This window comes from Armigeres subalbatus, chromosome 3, assembly GCF_024139115.2.
Source record: "Armigeres subalbatus isolate Guangzhou_Male chromosome 3, GZ_Asu_2, whole genome shotgun sequence".
Lineage (NCBI taxonomy): Eukaryota > Metazoa > Arthropoda > Insecta > Diptera > Culicidae > Armigeres > Armigeres subalbatus.
This window is the reverse complement of record NC_085141.1, coordinates 344,095,807-344,112,195: the sequence shown is the minus strand read 5'-3', so window position 1 is coordinate 344,112,195 and position 16,389 is coordinate 344,095,807.

Here is a 16,389-nt window from a genome sequence, read left to right as displayed (position 1 = left end):
AATTTCATACATTGCGCCAAAATTCTGAACGATATCAACAATGTTCATTGGAGAAAAAGTCAGATTTTTTATTCTGACAGCAAAATTTTCAATACCGAAAATACCGGTATTTTCCGATTCTAATACCGGTATTTTCGGTACCCGAAATTGGCCGGTAATATCGGTATTACCGGTTTCGGTACTACCGGTTAGACCACCCTAGGTACGAGCCACTAGCATTCGACTCCTAGGGAAGATCCATAAAGTACGTCACGCACATATTGGTGATTTTGAATCCCCCTCCCCCCTTCGTTACACTTTTTGTATGAAACCTAAAAAAAATTTATATGAATCGTCACGCTGCTCGAAACCTCCTCCCCCTGGGAGCGTGACGTACTTTGTGGATGCCCCCCTAGCAACATTTTTCTCGTCCGTCACTCGCTGGCACTCCTCATCAAACCAACCATTTCGTTGGCGTCGCTGTGCAGTGTCTAACACTTCCTGCGCTGTTGTAGTCACAGCTTCGTGGATATTTTCCCACAATCTGTTGACGTCGCCAGATCCGGTGGCATCTCCTATCCGCTCGTCCAGCTTCTGGTGGTACTGTTCAGCAACTCCTTCAACTGACAAGTGTTGGATATTGAAACGCATCGTTCTGTTGTTTCGTGAATTCGTGACGCTGGAAAGTCGCGCCCGAATTTTTGCAACTACAAGATAGTGATCCGAGATCCGGACCTTACATCTATAACATCCGAGAAATGTCGTCCGTCGACCAGCACGTGGTCTTTTTTTTTTTAACGAAGGTAATGGAAATCTGCAAACAGACACCTGGGGAGGCGAACCCAGGTAGTGTGGGGATGGGATTACCACTCCCGACCCACTAAAACCAACTCCTTCCTCTCCAGTCATTCCCCCGGCCCGCAATTAAGCAATACTTCGGGGGATGACTATTGGGCATTGCGCCCCCTCCATGACGTACACAAGTGCACGTATGCGCCTCAACTCTTCGACACTCCCCATGCAACATATTTGCACAAGACATACTGGCACCACATGTGCCCCAACACTCACCTACCTATGCCGCTTGAATGACTGCAAGGGAAGATCAGGCACCCTGCAGGGGGTACCCCAATGCCGCCATCTCACAACATAGACAGTCCTCATTCAGTATGGTGCTCACCCCGTCCTGCTACAGAATGGCACCACTTGTCTACCAAGCCGGAGGCGACCCTAGGTTGGTGGCTCCTATGCCGCTCCTACCACAGCTATGAGGCAGACCCTTTCATGTCTCCTATTTCTGGGGTGCCGCAGAGGCATCAACCCTCCGACACTCCTGCCAGTCATAGCGAGACTTTCGTGTCCCCTACTTCTGAGGTGCCGCAGAGGTATCTGCCCCCCGACACTCCTGCCAGGCCTAGCGAGACTTCACTCATTCCGTCCCTGACAGCCGGATCACACTACTGCCTAAGCAGCCACACTGACCATACGTACCATGCGAGTCTGACTTGTGTGCCCGCTCATACATTCAGTCCCGATCGCTTGCACCACTTGTGCACCACTCTCTTTGACATTCAGTCACTCACTCAGTGGGGGTTGTAATAACCCCATCTCCCATTTTTATCCACTCTGTGCACCTCCTGTGCATCGTTTGGGCGTGGAACACCCGGCACGTCAGACGTGCCTAACACTCACCTACCCAAGCTTTGACACTGCCAATAGGTCACCATTAGGTACTATGCCGGTAGCACCCACCCATTGACGTTTCGAAGCCCAGGTAGTCCTCAGCCAATGTGGTGGTCTCCCCATCCTGGAACGGGGTCGCACCACTACCTTACATGTCTCCGATTTCTGAGGTGCCGCAGAAGCATCAACCCCTGACACTCCTGCCAGACGCAGCGAGACTTTCGTGTCCCCTACTTCTGAGGTGCCGCAGAGGTATCTGCCCCCCGACACTCCTGCCAGGCCTCACCAGACTTCAGTCATTCTAACACTACCGACCATGCGTACCATGCGAGACTTACTTGTGTGCTCACCCATACACTCGGTCCCTCATTCTGTGGGGGTATTACGAGTAATACCCCAACTCCCATTCGCTTGCACCACATGTGCACCACTTGGGGGTGTGTGGGTACCACCCACTGCCACCCGCTTGCCGCCGAAGCAGCCCTCACTCTGTGGAACCTCCACAGGCTCCGTTAACGACCTGGCTAATTGTTTCACCCCCCAGGCCATTCATCCCTTCGGCACGGGTCGCCTGACACCTTGGGATTCGGGGTTAGGGGCTTGTATGCTTTAAGCGGCACACGGTCGCTTGATAAGGTTTGCTTGCGGATATGTGGTTTTTGGGAGGGAATTAACAGCGCCCCCTGTTAACCCCACCACCTCCTAGGCAGAACCCCCTGACTCACAGACGGCTGGGGAGGGGTCGTCAAGCCCTTGGACATGGTCCCTGCTGCCCGTGGTCTAGCTGTGAGCAAGTGTCTCCGCTCGGATGTTGCCAGGTGTGTTTACGGATATTCTTTCTACGTAAGAACTAGGTACTGCTTATTGCCATCCCTCTAGCAGCAGCAAAGGTTACAAGTCGCAGACCATTATCGTTGGAAGCGGAATGAAGGCTTTCCGCACCAATGACAGGGCGAAAGAAACATTCTCTTTCGATCTGCGCATTTGCATCACCGATAACAATTTTTACATCGTGTGTTGGGCACTCTCCGTAGGCCTTATCAAGGCTCTCATAGAACTCATCCTTCACCGGATAACACACTTCATCTGCTTCCCGATTACCATGAAGCCAACTCCACGTTCTGCTCTGTCACCGCCGGCAGATTGAATGATAAAAAGAAATGTCAACCGTTCTCGTCCCTGACTTGGGGAAAGTGTTCACTATGGGATTCACCGCCCGGAATTCAAGTTCTCCAGTTCTGGGTCACCGTATTTCCTGGATTGCACACTCACGCCTGGAGCCACACTCACGCTGACCTTCTGCAGCTCACGAGCCAGGAGCCCAACACGTGCGGGTCCATTCAAAGTTCTCACTTCCAAGATCCGACTTTCCAATCGTTGTCCTTTATTTGTTGCCGGGTCTGTTGCCGTTGAATCAATCCGTTTGCTCTACTTTTGCCTTTCTTGGTAACTGTAGAATCTTCGGTAGGCTACCTTACCAGGGTTGCGCTACCTACATCGCGTTGAAGGGGCTGCCTTCTCGATGCTGACACGATGCAACATGGTGTGCACAGTTTAGTTTAGATTCCCTCGCTGGCACTCCGACGATGATCAGCCGCCCCTAACATGTGGAACAGACGCTGTTTTGAGCCGCTCGTAACATGGAGAACAGACGCTCGATCTGATTTGCACTTCCGGAGAGGAGCAAATCCCCCCTTCCCTGTCAGCATACGACCATCGTTTCCACTGGGGTTGATTACCCGATCTTCCCTAAAGTTGCTCGTATTCCGGCTAGCGCCACGAGGAGGTTGGAGTTGCTAGGTAAGAGGCTAAGGACCACAAAATAGGGTTATTATTCCCTCATGTACGCGAAGTAGCAATGGTACGCTTTACCCAGCATTTGCCGTGTCTTAAGAAATTACGGGAGGAACTTCTGAAGGAGTACCCGTGAAAAAATCTAAAGGAATTTTCAGAAATATATTGAACGAATTCATGGAGAAATTCCAGGAGCAACCCGTAGAAGAATTTTTGGATGATAATGGATTTTTCAACGGTATTCTGGAGGAATTCTTGGGTGAGCTTTTGGAGGAATTCCTTGAGAAACATCCCGAAGATTTTTGAAAGTGTTTCCTTAGCATTTCTTGGATGAGCTTCTGGAAGAACATTGGAAGAAATTTCTGGAAGAACATTTGAGGGAGTTCCAGAAGGAACTGCCGGAGGAATTCCTAGAAGAGCTTCAGGAGGAATTCCTCGAGGAACTTCCCGAAGAGCTCCTGAACTTCCGGAGGAACTTCCAGAGTAATTCCTGAAGGAACTTCCGGTGGAATTCCTGGAAGTACTTCTGGTGAAATTCGAGGAGGAACTTCCGACAGAATTCCCGGAGAATTTTCCGGCGGATTTCCCTGAGGAACTTCAGGCGGATTTCCTGGAGGAACTTCCTAATGAATTTTCGAAGGAACTTCCGGAGGAATTCTCGGAGGAACTCCCAGAAGAATTCCTGGAGGAACTTCCGAAGAAATTCTTGGATGAACTTCCGGAGGAATACCTGGAAATTCTTGGAGGAACTTCCGGAGAAATTCCTAAAGGAACTTTCGGAGGAATTCCTAGAGGAACTATCGGAGGAATTCCTGGGGGACCTTCCGGAGGAACTCCGGGGGGAACTCTGGGTGGAATTCCTGGAGGAACTTCAGGAGGTATTCCTGGAGGAACTTTCTGAGGAATCTTTTGGAGGAATTTCTGGAGGAACTTTCGGAGTTATTCTCAGAGGAACATCCTTAAAAACTTACAAAGGAATTCCCGGAGGAGCTTTCTAAGGAATTCCCAAAAGAACTTCCGGTAAAATTCTCAGAAGAACTCCCACAAGAATTCCTGGAGGAACTTTCGAAGAAATACTTGGATGAACTTCCGGAGGAATATCTGGAGGAACTTCCGGAGGAATTCTTGGAGGAACTTCCGGAGAAATTCCTAAAGGAACTTTCGGAGGAATTCCTGGAGGAACTATCGGAGGAATTCCTGCTGTAGGAACCGCCGGAGACATTCCTGGAGTTTCTTCCAGAGGAATTCCCGGAGGAACTTCCGGAGGATTTGGCACGGTACTTGCTAAAAGGAAAAAAATATAACTGCTCTCAGTCATAACAAGCCATGGAAATAAGTTTATCGCAACCTGATACAAGTACGTAAAACAAAAACTTAGAAGCAACCTCCACCGATAAGCGATGATAGAACTCATCACTCTCGCTCATTTGCCGTTGGAAATTATCTTTCTTTGCCCAGCTGTGTACTACAAGTTATAATATATCATCAGGAACGATGCCGAGCTCTTTAGAGGAATTTATCATAGAGCACATCACCCCGAAACATTTCTCTATCGTTACAGCTTGCGAGATATATTTCATGTTATAGTGAACGATATTTAATATTCTCACTTTTAACTAGGGGAAAAGACGGCTTTGGCAGGTTTTGTTCCATTTTTGTCAATTTGAAGAAATTTGGCCACAACATTTTTTGATATGCAAAGAATGTTTAGGCCAAATTCCAGCATAATTGGTTATAGAAAATGCCAATAATAGGACAAAACCTGCCAAAGCCGTCATTCCCCCTACCTACATGACCAATAAAAACTAATAATCCACTCGTTTAGGAAAGAAATTGATAATTGTTGTCCACTTCATGCCTGTAGCATAAATCATTAAATTCAACCAACGAAAAAAGAATACCTTGCTTAACAATTAATTGAATTCCCTTCACCTTTCTCACGTTACCTTTGCTTGGTCAGCTACTCGTTTTTGGTCGACGTACATATGCTCCCATGTTTCGCCCCATTTTCTTCAGTAAACGCGATCCAATGGTCACGTTTGTTTTTAGAAAGTGTCGCAGTGTGGAAACAAAATCGTATCAAGTTTGTCATCCCACATAGTTTGGAACGGGCTCCCATCAGCAACATATTAGTTGCTCCCGTTATCATCACCACCGTCCGCTACGCCGGAAAGCTGCATTCCTCGGCACCTGTTTGCACAGGTGGATGTCGCGCTTAATCCAAAACTGAAAAGAAAACTGCTACAAAGTATACGGAGGGCCCTATCAAAAAGCTGAATGGCTCCAAGCCAAGCGCATTTCATTCCACCGAGGAGCATTTCGTGGCGGTGTGTGTCGTTGCTATCGTTAAGGCGACGACGCGTGCTCGCGCATTTTTTTCTGACTCAGCAGCGGTCAGTTGCTGTCACATCCACCAAAGAGGTACTTTAGCAAATATTTAGTTTGGGTTTTGTGAAGCAACATTTTTAATTAGATAAAAAGTGGTTTTCACTCAATTGGTAAAGCGTTAGTTGCATGAATTTGTCTGGTTCCAAACTATCTTGGTTTCTCTCTGCATATATTAATTATAAATAATTGTGTCACGAACAAAAAAAACTCTGGAGATGCTGAAATAGTCTATGTATAGGTATATTAAAAATATATTAAATTCTCCCTGATGTCCTTTTTTCGTAAAGCCAAAGATGCAGAGAACATCGAATGTTTTCTATGATTATTCTGATCGTATGTAAAAATCGGGAACCAATAAACCTTTGTTTGCTCTATTAACCTTTTTGCTTCTTACAAACGGTAAAATTTGATTCATTTATTTCATACTTTTGAGAATCAGTCTTTATTGGTCATATATCAGAAAGTTGGCTCCAGGGACAGGTTCACCTCAATTTTGGATATTTGTGCCGTAAAATACATGCATATCGTTATATATCTCCTTTTAGTCAATTCCGTCTCCAATTAGTAGCATTTTCTATATCACAATTGATTGCTTTGCTTTCTCATGCGGCTTATGCATTAAGACTCATATCTCAAGCTTATAAACTAAATATCTAAATTTGTGAGTCAAATTACAATTAGAAATGGCAGTTCAAGAATTATGTATCATTGTTCCATTCGTGGTGCATCGAATAACACATGGCTCGCAATATTTGAACTGCAAATTTTAGGATTAAGCTTCTTCTATATTCGTGTTAGGTTTTGGAATCAAAAATCACTCTCAAGTTTTCTTCTACCGTCTTACATGCAAAATCAATTTATTTAAATACTCATCTGCACAATTAGGATTACAGATCATACACAAAAATTGTGAAATAGAGGATTTGATTGAATAATCAATTCCCTTACTACATAAACCCAAGTGTCAATGAAAATTGCACCAGTATTCCAGCAAACGTAATCGAAATCCGATCCCGCTCATTGCAGTTGTGGCTTGTCATCGTTTGGAAACGCAAGAGCGACCCGGATTACGACATATCGATACTTCCAACTCTTACCACCCAGCGCAAACAGCCACTGACTGTTCCGTCCCAACCCAACCAACTGGTGAAAAATAAACATAGGTAGGTACATAAAACTGAAACCGATCGTAAAATCCAAGACAGAAGCCCCTGCGCAAAACTCGACAAATTAACAAACTTTTTTTTTGCCTCCATTCGCTGTCGCGTCGTTGTCTCTCTAATGTTACACACAAGACACGCACCTCTCGGCCCCCAGCGCTGCTACTCCACTCAGTAATCGGTAGGTGGAGGACCCACCCATATGTCAATAAGCCGGCTACAACATATATCGAGAAGAGAAGGACCAGGAAGAAGCCCAACCCGGCTCGATGCATAATGTTTGTGGATATCGCTTTCTTCCTGTGTTTAGCTGATTTTCTTCGCTTCTCATCGGGTGTTTCTGCTTGCCATCTACTTGATTTTCACCTCGGCTTTAAATAGATGGTACCGGTTTTAAGATTGAATCGAACGAAAAAAAAATCGGAAAAATATATATTAATTTATATCATTACCTCCAGCGCGGCAGCAATTATTGCGCGCTGGACTCCCGCTTGGGTCGTCGGGTCGGTATTGAATCAAGCTCGGCAACGACGTACAACGCCCAAACCAGTTCAATGTGAGAGATGGTAGACTGGTGCAGAACGTTTGCTTTTGGTTCAAATGCTTTGATGAGATTACTGGCAAGGACGAGATATTAGTGGGATGGATAAGAAAATAAGTAATAAGTAACAATTATTTTTTCATGGGCCTGTACAAAGAACCCATATGAAAAGATCTTCATCCAGAGCGATGTCAATCTATCACCTTAAACCCTTTCGGGACGGATGCCCAGCGTTCCTGTGCTGTGTACAATCACATAAGAGCCCTATAGGTCCCCACTTTCTTCAGCAAAAATGTTCATCAGGATGTCGGCTACACAAGGAAAATATTGGATGTTAAGCTAGCTTCTGTGAGCATGTAGATGAATCTGATATGTTTGAATCCTATACCACATTGTTTGATAAATCTAAACACTCAATCAAGTTTGGTCATCCTGATCGTTAAAAAAGTGATGAAGGTACCCCAAAACATTATCGAGTTCAGCTCAAGATATCCACCAGATCATTCAATGCTTTAGCAGGGTTGTAGGACAAATTGTCGAAAGGACAAGTGGTCGAAGGGTCAAAAGTTAGATGGGACAAAAGGTCGAAACAAAAAATCTAAGTCAAAAGGTCGAAGGACAAAAGGTCGAAAGTAAAAAGGTCGAAGGACGAAAGGTCAAAAAAAATGTAATGTTATTTTTGCCTTTCTCGTATACATAAAGGCGATAGGATCACGTAAATCATACGTAACTGCGTATAAGAAGCACTGTTGGTGGAATAATCTGTCGAAGATTCATAAAGCGCCAGTTATAAATTTTGATAGTTCAGTTCGCTGAGTATAGGATAGGATGTGACAATTCAATTTTGACTGCCTTGTTGTTTCCTCAGTCGGTTGCTTCGACGAGGTGGTGGCCAGTGCTACCAAATCATTTTCGAAATCCGCCAAATAGTTTGTCATTAAAATTGATGTTTTTCCTCCATCATTCATCGTAAAAGATGTTACGTACTAGCAGAAACAAGTTTAAACGTGGAATTTAAACTCTGAAACTCATCTATTTCAGAGTGGAAATGGTTAAAATGTGGTCAATGATGCTTCAAATCGAGTGTTTTAGATCTTTAAGAGTCATGTATATATTTTTTTACAGTGCAGCATAATTTCATTTTACACATAAAATCAATTAAAAAACTTTTGCATATTTTTAGGAATATTAATTTTATGCACCAGCAGTATGGCCAAATTAACAATAAGCTACCTTTCTGAAAATGCGCCACCGCCGATCGAAGTACATACACCCAATATTTTTTTACACGGTTGGTATTCTTAAATTTTCCGGGTAACCAGATTTTTCACAGCTTTCTAAATACCACCTGAATTTTCTTTGATTTTTTGTGAATTTTTTCATGGGGTTAACTCATAGTTTCATCAACGCTAAAGGTCGTAATCAACTAAAACCCACCCGTGTAAAAAAAGAACCGGGTGTAATTGATTGTCATTTTCACCCAATCATCAACCGGAATGATTTTTTATGACTTATTGGCACATCCTAGCCTAGAATCAAATCATCCAAACATTCTCAAGCCGCACCGAGTTTTCGCTGGAAACAGCAAATTGAACATAAGAAATTTTGGAAGGGTGTAAGAAATTCAATAAATTGGATACCTTTTGGAGCCTTTTTCATGAAAAGAACATAATGACATTGCAATTCCTAAATGTGAAATCAAATTCAACTCCATTATTATTGACGACGATCTTCAGCTACTGATCCATCTTAAAAATGTGAGACGAAGTCAATACCAAAGAACTCGCGATCCTGCTTTGAAAGTTATTTGGCGAGAGTTGCAAAATGAAATAAAAAAAACGTTTCACTATTCTGAGAAATACCAACTTTGAGAATAATGTCTCGAAGTTGGATCCCAGTTCGAAACCCTTTTGGAAATTAACGAAAATTCTTAAAAACCTCAAAAGCCAATTCCAACAGCGCTTAAAGAGGGAAATAAAATTTTATTAACAAATGACTCAAAATGCATTAAGGACCAATATCAAAAACTTTTCCAATCCTGAACAATATAAATATCAATAATAGTCAAAGTACCTTGCCTGGTGATGGTTAAACTGCGCCCAAAACTTTCCGTCATCAACAATGTTCGGTACCGACGACCGCCGCGGTACGACCTACAGCGACTGAAGCAACTTTATGTCGCCACTGGATACGCGCAGCACCTCGAGGCAGCGTTGTCGGAAGAGGGTGAGCTCGATGGGGCCCCTCTTGAGGACTGCTGGATTACAGTTAAAGCAGCCATTAACGACGCAGCGGAGAACAACGTCGGGTATATGGGACGAAGTCGACGGAACGATTGGTTCGACGAAGAGTGCAGACAGATTCTGGAGGAGAAGGACGCAACGCGGGCAGTCGCGCTGCATCAAGGTACCCGGCAGAACGTGGAACGTTATAGACGGAAGCGGAGACAGCAGACCCGCCTTTTTCAGAAGAAGAAACGCCGCCTGGAAGAAGCGGAGTGCGAGGAGATGGAACAGCTGTGCCGTTCTCAGGAAACACGCAAGTTCTATCAGAAGCTTAACGCATCCCGCAAAGGCTTCGTGCCGCGAGCCGAAATGTGCCGGGATAAGGATGGGAGCATCTTGACGGACGAACGTGTGGTGATCGAAAGGTGGAACATTTGAACGGCGCTGAGAGTACAGGCAGTGAAAGTCAAGGCAGCGGAGGAGATGACTACGTCAGTTCAGCGGACGATGGAAGCCAACCAGACCCCACCGTGAGGGTGGTTAAGGATGCCATCCAACAGCTAAAGACCAATAAAGCAGCTGGCAAGGATGGTATCGGAGCTGAGCTCATCAAGATGGGCCCGGAAAAGCTAGCCACTTGCCTGCACAAATTGATATTCAGAATCTGGGAATCTGAACAGCTACCGGAGGAGTGGAAGAAAGGGGTTATACGCCCCATCTACAAGAAAGGCGACAAGCTGGAGTGTGAGAACTTTCGAGCGATCACCATCCTTAATGCCGCCTACAAAGTGATATCCCAGATCATCTTCCGTCGTCTGTCACCATTAATCAATGAGTTCGTGGGAAGTTATCAAGCCGGCTTCGTTGACGGCCGCTCGACAACGGACCAGATCTTTACTGTGCTGCAAATCCTTCAAAAATGCCGTGAATACCAGGTCCCAACGCATCATCTATTTGTTGATTTCAAGGCGGCATACGACAGTATAGACCGCGTAGAGCTATGGAAAATTATGGACGAGAACAGCTTCCCTGGGAAGCTCACCAGACTGATCAAAGCAACGGTGGATGGTGTGCAAAACTGTGTGAAGATTTCGGGCGAACACTCCAGTTCGTTCGAATCACGCCGGGGACTAAGACAAGGTAATGGACTTTCGTGTCTGTTGTTCAACATTGCGCTAGAAGGTGTCATGCGGAGAGCTGGGTGTAACAGCCGGGGTACGATTTTCAACAGATCCAGTCAATTTATTTGTTTCGTGGATGACATGGACATTGTCGGCCGAACATTTGCAAAGGTGGCAGAACTGTACACCCGCCTGAAACGTGAAGCAACAAAAGTTGGACTGGTGGTGAATGCGTCAAAGACAAAGTACATGCTTGTGGGTGGAACCGAGCGCGACAAGGCCCGCCTGGGAAGCAGTGTAACGATAGACGGGGATAACTACGAGGTGGTCGAGGAATTCGTCTACCTCGTATCCTTGCTAACGGCTTATAACAATGTCAGTCGTGAAATACGAAGGCGCATCATCTGTGGAAGTCGGGCCTACTACGGGCTCCAGAAGAAACTGCGGTCAAAAAAGATTCGCCACCGCACCAAATGTGTCATGTACAAGACGCTAATAGGACCGGTTGTCCTCTACGGACATGAAACATGGACAATGTTCGAGGAGGACTTGCAAGCACTCGGAGTATTCGAGAGACGGGTGCTTACGACCATCTTTGGCGGTGTGCAAGAAGACGGTATGTGGCGGCGAAGAATGAACCAAGAGCTCGCCCAGCTCTTCGGCGAACCCAGTATCCAGAAGGTAGCTAAAGCCGGAAGGGTACGATGGGCAGGGCATGTTACAAGAATGCCGGACAGCAACTCTGCAAAGATGGTGTTCGCTTCTGATCCGGCAGGTACGAGACGACGTGGAGCGCAGCGAGCGAGATGGGCAAACCAGGTGCAAAACGACTTGGCGAGCGTGGGGCGTATTCGAGGATGGAAAGATGCGGCCTTGAACCGTGTATTGTGGCGCCAAATTATTGATTCAGTGTTATCTATTTAGATGTAGACTAAATAAATGAAATGAAATGAGCTTGTGAAAGTAATGAGTACCATTGTATCGGATTGACTGCTGGCCTTTTGGAATGGGGGCTGCTGACCTTTTGGAATAATGCAGTACCTCAAATAAGGGAAGCATGTCCAGGCAACGGTGCAGAGTTGTGTGTTGGTTGTAGTTCTCCATCTGCGATCCCAGTCTTCTCACACAAACTTTTTATCCAGGTTTTGGTATCCCCCAGAGGTACGAATGTTGAGGTATCCAGTTCCTGCAAAACGATTCTGAGACCGATCCTGACTCCACGGTCCGAAAACGACCTATCCGTAAACCCATATTCATAGTTCCTATACTCTACATTTAAAAGTTCGGCTACAGACTTTTTGAACGTCTCTGAGGAAGTTTCTAGATATGGAACTGTTTATTGTAACTGTAGAGGAGTACCAGCTCCGCGCTCCATGCCAGTTGACTCGTGCTACGGTAGGGAGGGGGGGGATACACCGACGCGCCGGTCATACTTTTAATGACTACAGCGCCATTAGCGTTCTAGTACTTATGCTTCTACTGCATAACCATTGACGACAAGAATGCATTGCAAACTAGGATGCCAGCACGCTTTTGTTACTCTGGCTTGGCAAGCCAGTAGGCATGTAAAAGTGGAAATTAATTTTTCATCCAAGTAACACATTTCAGACAACTTGGTTGCAGCAACAGAAATGCGCGAAGCGGTACTTGAAACCCTTGAGGTGGTGATCAACGATAGGTGGTACTTCAGCAGCCAAGTCAATTAAGATTGAATGCAATTTCTGATAGCTATTGCGGCATTGTTGAGGATGATTTTCAATAGCTCGAAGGTGTGCTCCAGAAAACATAGGCTCCTGGCTAGCGTTATTGTATCTATACCCAGACACGGCAATTCAGCATTATCAGTAACTTATAGAAGCTGGAAAGCACACACATGATTATTATGTGTCTCAGAGGGACTAGTACCTACAATACGGTATCACGAGCAGTACTGCAAAAGGTCGTGATCGTCATAAGACAGAGAGCAAAGCGCCTCTTCTATATCGGGCGACCAAATGAAAGTATCGTGAGTTCTTTGACCAATTTCGCATGACAGTCATGAAAGTCGAATAGAACAAATATAAAGCAATTAATGGTTTTGACTGTTATATAGACTTCCAAAAATGTGGCAAAATTGGATCGTGGAGAAACCATATCAAAACCGTCATAAAATCGGGTGTAGACAAAATCAGGGGCAGATAAAATTTTAACATGCTAAAAATCGAGTCATCACTGTATCTTGTACATATTCGTTCATGGAATGATGCTATGGCAGTTTCATTGCAAAGAATTGAAAATAATTTTATTTGAAGTTAAATTGTAAACAAATAATCAATCAAAATGAATGCGTCCATTTTAGAAAAAATAAAAACCTAAAATAGTGAACTATTTAAATTACACATGTTCCAAAATCTGAAAAAAAAACCACGGTATCTTCGAAATGTTGAGAATGTTGCTAAAACTATTTTGAGAGCCTATTCCGACTACAAGCTTTATCAGGATAAAGCTATAATAAGGAGGCTCTTGATGTCAAAGTTGCCGTGTAACATCTCGTAATCCAAACAAACTATAAGCGTCACTTTTTAGAAAACCAAGAATGTTCAAACGTATGTAGCAAGCATTTTTGACAAACTACATCCTATTTAAAATATTATTAGGGCGTACTTCATCATTAACGGATAACAGCAAAAGAGTAAAAAATGGATTACCTGATAACTTCCCCTCAAAACCACAAACACCCATTTATAATAAATTTTATTTGTTTAACGATAATTCAAACTACGGACAAAATTAGATCAAATCCTATCCTCGGTTGCGTATAAAAAGCTTGTGGTAGATAGAAGTGGGTTACGCCGGAAACTAACTGGGAGACTTGATACTTTGAATTGCCCTGATTAACTCGCCATCTCCTAACTCATAATCCAATTGAGTAGCTTACTCCGATATGTGTGTAATTAGTCCTACAAAATTCCATCAACCGAGCTAGCGATTTCTGGATTTCAAGGTTTTAATCTCGTGAATATACGTTAATCCGTGGATATACGGAAATAAAATTGAACATGAGTTATGAATAGTATTAATCGAATGATTTAAGATAAACGCAATTAAAAAACGCTCATTTCTATGAACATTGAAGTTGCTCCGCCTCTCCTTTATGGAATATTTCTGTTCCAAAAAAGCGTGACTTGAGACAATTTTCAATCTGTATTTGTCGATGACATTTGACTTCAATAGCTACGAATTCGCATACATTTTTTAATATTCATGTAAAAAAACCTTACAGCAGAACAGAACTCCTATCGACTACGCGGCTTTTCTACTCAGATCTCTCTTTGAACGTGCTCGAAAAGTGAATAAGTTCTTGATACCTAATATTCTGTCTTAAATTTGTATGGTCAATTTAATACAAAACAATGGGCAGTAGCTTGATGCGATAAATCGGTTAAGGATAAATGCCTGTAAAATAAGTTAGTGTTTGAAACGCATTTTTCATATAAAAATTGTATTTTGGCCATAACTGCTGAGCCCGTAGTCTCATTTCTAATAGGAAATAATGAAACAGGATTCGCCGTCCTATACAACTTGATGTGAGTAAACAAGTTAAGACCAAGTGTCCCAAAACTAAGAAAATTTTTTAAATTAATTTACGAATAAAAAATTAGCCCTTGGACCCTTCTTATAAAAAAGTTAGTTTTTTTTTGCAAAAAAAAAATATATTCGCTCGAACTTCCAAGCCCAGAATCCAATCAATTCAATTTTCAATGGGAAACAATCGGACAGGATTCCCCGCCGAACACAATTTGTTGCGAGCAGCATCTTTTTTTTTTGAAATTTCATCGGGAGAACCTACCTAACACTTCAATTATTTGATTACATATGCATTAAGCATGCGATGGAAAGTAAAAATAAATGATTTTTTAATAATTTTGTAAATAATGAACACGAACATGTCCATTATAAGAATATTTTCGGGGGTCCATAATAGGGAAGAAGAACAAAATAACACAAATCAAGAAGTCTATTTTTCAATCTTTGGACCAGAAGGAAGAATACTCCTCGATTTAAACCAGGTCATTTCTTGACAAACTATTGGTTTTTCAACTCTGAAGACAGCATAAATCTAAAACTTGCTGGTGTTGAAGAAAGGTCCACCCTCATTCAGGACATGCGAATTGAAACTTGGTGAGAGAATTCCATTATATATAAATATATGTTTAACAAATTATATTGCAACTATACCATAAAAAAAACCACCAGGACACTCGATTGAAGCGATTTGGATAGGAAGAGTAGGAGCCGGACAATACTAAATACTCATCCTACTTGGTTGACATTGTGTACAAAAATACATTTGAGAGAGTTAGTTCTGAAAATGTACTGCGAGAGATCGGCTGGTACCTGGTGCTGGGAATTTGGTTTCATCAGTACCCGCTAAGCTGCGGTGGACGACGGAGGTCCTTCGTAGCTTAGTAGGGAAAGCACCTGTCATGCGAACTGGGGTCGTGGGATCAAACCCCACCGAAGGGGCGGTTACCCTCCAATACCTTTTCCGAACTAAATCTATCACATGTTGTACATATGCATAATCAAGTTTCAGACATAGAGTGGGATTGCCAACTTCCAATGTGTTGCGTGTACTATACACATGTGGAATTGTTGGCTTGACAAATGGATTGCGAGTGATTTGACCATGCGTCCAATTTGGGAATCTCGAGCTCATTCAGTAGCCGCTAGGTTGCGAAGGCCGACGGAGGTCCTTCGTAGCTTAGTTGGTTAAAGCACCAGTCTAGCGTTCTGTAGGGTCGTGGGTTCGAGACCCATTGAAGGGAAAGTGGTTACCACCAATACAATTTTCAAATCATTATCTTCCACATAATGTACATATTCACATATGAGTTTTCATAACATTGTAAATTGTCCAAGTCGGTCGGCAATAGGGGAGAAGAAGACCACCAGCTGTCATCGAGAGAAAAAGTCATTGAAGTCATTGAAATTTCACACGGTGTGGTATAGGAAATGAAGTACCTATATTTTTGTTATAAAACAAAAATTAAGGACGTTTCTCAAAAAATCTTGGTTTACGGGGTTAGAATTTTAAAAGCACACAAAATGGACATGATATTTCGATTTTCATATTTTTTTCGAATAAGCAGTTAATGCTTAACATCGTTGAATTTCTTACCCCACAAACTAAAAATTGTTTGACAAAACAATTTCTATAACATTCTAGAGACATTTCAATTCTCATTTTCTATATCATGCCATGTCAAATTTCCATGGTTCTACTTTTTCTCTAAACTTTTCCAGGTGACAGCACTGATGAAGGAACCTCCCCCATTAACTTTGATTGAACTGAACTTCCAATTGTTAACATCTCGTGGATAAAGGGCGGGCTCTTCTCCCCATCTATTGGGGAAACGAGGGCTAGATTATATTATTGTGTGTACGAACTTTCTTCTGGAAGGAGATTCTCTATTCATCCCATGGAATCGCATAAGTGCCTCTGTTTATGTAACCAC